At 43.7% G+C, this 6,355-nt stretch overlaps 1 non-coding gene across 1 annotated transcript; it reads left to right on the top strand.

Moving 5' to 3' along the window:
• Positions 1 to 2,653: 2,653 nt before the first annotated feature.
• On the top strand, positions 2,654 to 2,726 carry Trnaa-cgc. The gene has a single exon. It is a non-coding gene; the product is annotated as a tRNA-Ala (tRNA).
• Positions 2,727 to 6,355: the final 3,629 nt, after the last annotated feature.

Consider the following 6,355-nt stretch of genomic DNA (forward strand, 5'->3'; position numbering starts at 1 on the left):
TCGAACCCATCGTTCTACCATTCCTAGACCGGCAAGGGAACTTGCTGTTCCAACAGGACAATGCACGTCCGCATGTATCCCGTGCCACCCAACGTGCTCTACAAGGTGTAAGTCAACTACCCTGGCCAGCAAGATCTCCGGATCTGTCCCCCATTGAGCATGTTTGGGACTGGATGAAGCGTCGTCTCACGCGGTCTGCACGTCCAGCACGAACGCTGGTCCAACTGAGGCGCCAGGTGGAAATGGCATGGCAAGCCGTTCCACAGGACTACATCCAGCATCTCTACGATCGTCTCCATGGGAGAATAGCAGCCTGCATTGCTGCGAAAGGTGGATATACACTGTACTAGTGCCGACAATGTGCATGCTCTGTTGCCTGTGTCTATGTGCCTGTGGTTCTGTCAGTGTGATCATGTGATGTATCTGACCCCAGGAATGCGTCAATAAAGTTTCCCCTTCCTGGGACAATGAATTCACGGTGTTCTTATTTCAGTTTCCAGGAGTGTAGTCGCTGTTGAGAGGAATGTCGTTACACGTATTGCCAAATGCATTGAGGTTGACGGACATCATTTTGAGCATTTATTGCATTAATGTGGTATTTACAGGTAATCACGCTATCACAGCATGCGGTCTCAGAAACGATAAGTTCACAAAGGTACATGTATCACATTGGAATAACCGAAATAAAACGTTCAAACCTACCTGTTACCGACTGTTCGTCTCAAATTGTGAGCCATATGTTTGTTACTATTACAGCGCCATGTATCACAAAGCGAAAAAAGTGGTCCAACTACAACATTCATATTTCTTTACGTTCTACACGAATATGTAATAAAAAAAACGGAGTTCATATCCGTTTGACCTATGGCAGCGCCATCTAGCGGGTCAACTATAGCGCCATCTGTTTTCCCCTTCAAGCTAGAACAGATTCGTTCTCTGTAGTTCTTTCGTTTGACGCTCATTTCGTGAGATATTTGGCCCGGTCACGATCAGTGGACCACCCTGTATACGTGTTTATGAGAAGCTGCTAGACTGTTGTACCCCAAACATTCTAGCTCCCTACACACAGCCTCTGTAACTAACTGAACTGCTGGTAACACAGTAGAATTTACAAGTGATTGCTTCCGCTAATCTCGTGCGATTTTTCATAACCACCATCCGCTATGCTCTACGGCTCCCGTCCCTCAATGTGTAAGGTCTACCTAGTCGTGGTTTAGCAGTGGTTGTTCCTTGGATTTCCACTTCATAGTCACACCACTAACAGTGATTTGGGCGGGTCTGGAAGCATTAATGCCCCTAGTGGCTCTGTTAATAAGTGACATCTACCTCAAAGTCCCTAAGCTTTCTGTTAAGGCTTCTGTACAGACAATAGAAATTTCCTGCCTCTTTTTATACTGGTGGGTCTGCCTCTCGTGGTATCTGGTGGTCAATTCCACACTACATCGGGATGTCCGGATACTTTTGATCAGACGATGTACTTCTGACTGTCCCTGCGCAAGGCGATCGGCGACGTGACTGAGTGTGCTCCAGATCGTATCTTCTATTGTTAAGTACGTCGGTTAGACACTTTTGAATCACGAAGCCAGTACATTTCTGCCACTCTGTGAGAGCTAGTGACGAAGACTGCTGGCGAATATTCGACGTGTGTTACATGTCATATATTATGTGCATGTTTCAGTAGCTTTTTTAAAGTTAAACTGAAAATTATGGGCACTGCGTTAAAAAAAGCGAGATTATCGAAAAACAGCTTGTAACCTTATAGTCAAGGAAGGCAGTATTCAGTTACGATTGTGGACGGGGCCGCAATCAGTTGCTATTGGTTCCCTTTTGCAATTACACACATTTATTTTGAAACGGTAATCCCAGACTGAGCAATAAATAAGATATCACACGTTATAAATGAAGGAATAAAGAACTGTGTAATTAATAGTGCTTTCAGTGCGTTGCAATTTACCAAATGAGCATAAAATACAAACACAGCAAATAATGTTTTTAAAAAAAGCCAATGTGATCCCAATTGGAATTTTAAGGCAAGTAACCACAGTCACGGCTGAAGGCCTTTAACGCCAAGAAAGGCAATTATAAAAAAAATTTAACAAACATACTGTAAAGCAGCAATGCAATAGCAGAGGTTAATTTAAAAAAAAAACAGGCAACTGATCACCAAACGGGTGAGACAAAATGATGATAAACTTGATAGCACAACCATTTAAACCTGCTGTAACGATAAGAATGGCAATTATATAAGAAATTTAAAACAAGTGTACAGTACAACAGCAAAATACAATAGCAAAGGTTAACTTCAAACGACAAGCAACTGATCACCAAACAGGTGAGACAAAATGATGGTAAGCTTGGTAGCACAATCATTTAAACCTGCTGCATCGCCAAGAATGGCAATTATATAAAAAAATTTAGAAACATACAATAAAACAGCAAATACAATAATAAAACATAAGGGCCAGTCACAGACTGTGGACCAGGTATCGGCCTCTGAGTACGTCCAGCAAAAAATACTTTTGCGAGCGATGAGATAGGCAGCCAAGAGTTGCATTCACTTCACAAGATGGTAACTCAGACTAGTGGCAGTCTAACGAATGACTAAGGCTGAGGCTCCCTGACGTCCAATAAACCAAACACAAATATGTAACCGAGCGAGGTGGCGCAGTGGTTAGCACACTGGACTCGCAATCGGGAGGACGACGGTTCAATCCCGTCTCCCGCCATCCTGATTTAGGTTTTCCGTGATTTCCCTAAATCGTTTCAGGCAAATGCCGGGATGGTTGCTTTGAAAGGGCACGGCCGATTTCCTTCCCAATCCTTCCCTAACCCGTCTCTAATGACCTCGTTGTCGACGGGACGTTAAACACTAACCACCACCACAAATATGTAAAAATACGCCAAAGCCAGAACCGGCAGTCTGGACTCTGCCCACAGAATACTGTGCTTAGAGCGCCCGGAACGAGAAAGGAATCACTACCACCAGAGCAGAAGAATCGCCAATCAACCTACAATCAAGAAAGCTGTCGAAACTACACGCCTCACCGGACATTGAAGGCAAGGCGAGGAAACGTACACTGCCGTTACATACACTAACCCCATGGGCAGCTAACTGGGGCGTTAGCAGCCATGAGGCAGGAAAAATACCGCTGGTTGAACTTAACAAGTAGTAACAAACTGAACGCAATAAATGGAAATTAGAAGTCCGGGAAAGCTAATCAGATCCGCCTTGCCCCAGCACTCCACTCGCTACTCTTCGCCTCGGCAACACTACGAGCAGCAACACGAACCCAAGTCACTGGAGAATCGCAAGGTCTCACAATGGTGGAGGTTTCTCTACTTGAATCCAAAAGCACTCAACTTAGCCGGCCGTTGTGGCCGTAAGGTTCTAGGCGCTTCAGTTTGGAACCGCGTGACCGCTACGGTCGCAGGTTCGAATCCTGCCTCGGGCATGGATGTGTGTGATGTCCTTAGGTTAGTTAGGTTTAAGTAGTTCTAAGTTCTAGGGGACTGATGACCACAGATGTTAAGTCCCATAGTGCTCAGAGCCATTTGAACCACTCGACTTATAGCTTGCAGGATCCGGTTAACGTCGAGGTCGTGCACCCTCGTGACCACAGGCCTTCGACCTGGCAATCCACGCACGCCGCCGGCGGTCCCAGCCTGTTCTCGCACTGCGCGGACCTCGCTCCTCGTGAGTCCTCAACTGAACTGCACACTGACACCGGAAGAACGACGACGTCGCCCCAAAGATAGGGCCACAGTTACTACATACCGATAACCGCTGCTGCTGCCATTAGTGGACAGGCAACGCTTGGGAAACCAAGTGGCGCCAGTCAACACGAAAAGAAGACAAAGAACCGCAACCATGTCAACTAAACGATACGGTCCGGCCTCCAACAGAGGGCGGGAACCTACAACAGCACCAAAGCTCACGGCTCACAGCTAATCAGTACATCTTGTTCCAATTTTAATATATAAACATAACCTAAAGGCGATGTCACTCACAAGATACTTCTAATCAACTTGCGCGCCTATGGAGTATCGCTTCAGTTGTGCAACTGGATTCGATATTTCCTGTTAGAAAGGTCACAGTACGTAGTAATCCACGTAAAATCATCAAGTGAAACGGAAGTGATAACCGGCACTCCCCAAAAATGCGTCATAGGCCCTCTGCTGTTCCTAATCTATGAACACAATCTGAGCAGTCCTTTTAGATTGTAAGCAGATGATGATGTCATTTTCCGTGTAGTAAAATCATCAGAAGATCAAAACCAATTGCAAAATACAAAAAAACACCGTATCTCTATGGTGCGAAAAGTGGTAGCTGTCTCTGATTATGGCAGTGTGTGGGGTCATCCACAAGAATACGAAAAGAAGTCCCTTAAATTTCTGTTACACGATAAAGCATACAAATTTAAAGACCGTCAATTCAGATAAATGCCTAGGAATTACAATTACGAACAACTTAAATTGGAACGATCTCAAAGATAATGCTGGAGGGGGGAGGGGGGGGAAGGCAAACCAAAGTCTGCGTTTCGTTGACAGAACACTTATAAGATGCAACAGGTTTTCTAGAGAGACTGCCTACACTATGCTTGTTCGTTCTCTGCTACAGTATTGCTGTCTGGTATGACATCCTTACCAGACAGGATTGTCGGAGGACACAGAAAATGTTCAAAGGAGGGCAGTTTATTTTGTATTATAGTGAAATAGGGGAAACAGTGCCATCGATATCATAAGTTAAGGGGAAATCATTAAAACAATGGCGTTTTGCCTTGTGGGAAGATCTTTTCACGAAAATTCGATCGCCAACTTTCTTCTCTGAATGTGAAAATATTTTCTTAACACCAACCTACAAAGTGACAAATGATCACCGTAATAAAATAAGAGGAATCACAGATGGCATAGAAAGATTTAAGCGTTCGTTTTTCACACGCGCTGTTAGAGTGTGGAACGATAGAGAAATACCCTGAAGGTGGTTCGAACAACTCTCTGACAGGCTCTTAAGTGTGAACTGCAGAGTAGTGATGTAGAAATGTAGATGTAGATACTGTGTTTAATTGCGTACCGGGATTACAGACATGTACGTACAAACAAACAAAAAATTAATTACGAAACACGGTTTTCCCAAGGCGACATTTAAACTTTATGACTACCACTCAACTGCTACTTACTATCATGTGTGCTTGCTCTACTAATCGCGTACACTTGGCATGATGGTAGACGAGTGATTCTCCCTTAGAAGGAAAACTACATTCTCGCGAACTATTTTGTCGAACTTAAAGTATTCTTAGTTCTTAAAAAATCCATCAAATCTGAATGACCATTGTGGATGGTGCACGGCTTTACCGGTCGCAGTGTGGTGCGTTGAGGGTCATCACTGCCGGCCGCTGTGGCCGAGCGGTTCTAGGCGCTCAGTCCGGAACCGCGCTGCTGCTACGGTCACAGGTTCGAATTCTGCCTCGGGAATGGATGTGTGTGATGTCCTTAGGTTAGTTAGGTTTAAGTAGTTCTAAGTCTCGGGGACTGATGACCTCAGAAGTTAAGTCCCATAGTGTTCAGAGCCATTTGAACCAGGGTCATCACTGCCAACAGCGTAATTTCCCCATTATTATTATTATTCACGTATTGGCCCAACAGGACCACGCGAGGTACAATCCATTAATGTCACTTTTGATGGTTGGCCTTTCTTTGTGTCCAAATTTGTTTCATTCTTTCAGAATGAAGTCTCTTTCTTCCATCAGACCACGGTGTTCCAGTCCGTTTTCTAATTTCCCTCTGACCAACTTGCCAAGCAAATATCTTTGGCCCGAATGCTTTCGTTTTCTAATTTCCCTCTGACCTACTTGCCAAGCAAATATCTTTGGCCTGAATGCTTTTCTATTCTGTAACATCTCCCTGAGTTATACCGGCTACGTTAAGATCCTCCTTAATCGCAGTGATTTATTCAATTGGCTCACTTTTGGCCTTACTTTTGTTTCCGTAGAATTCTACTATTTGTTTTGTCAACCTAGTGGGTATCATTCTTTTAATGTGCCCATGATTTTTAAGTCTTCGTTTTGTCATGTCACCATGTATGTCTGTGTATTCTTCTATTTCCTTATTACTTCTCAGTCTATAAGTTTCTCCATCAGTAATTTTGGGGCCTAATATTTACCTAATAATCTTTCTTTCTTTCTTTTGAATTTCTTCAACACACCTATTTCTATTTAAAATTAAAGTTTCTGCTCCACAAAGACATTCAGGCTTGATTACAGTGTTGTAATGCCTAAGTTTACTGAATTTAGAAAGTTATTTTTTACTATAAATATTTTGTGTTAATCTCGATACAGTTGCCATTTTTTTACAGCGA

The sequence above is a fragment of the Schistocerca americana genome, chromosome 5 (genome assembly GCF_021461395.2).
Source record: "Schistocerca americana isolate TAMUIC-IGC-003095 chromosome 5, iqSchAmer2.1, whole genome shotgun sequence".
NCBI classification, from domain to species: Eukaryota; Metazoa; Arthropoda; class Insecta; order Orthoptera; family Acrididae; genus Schistocerca; species Schistocerca americana.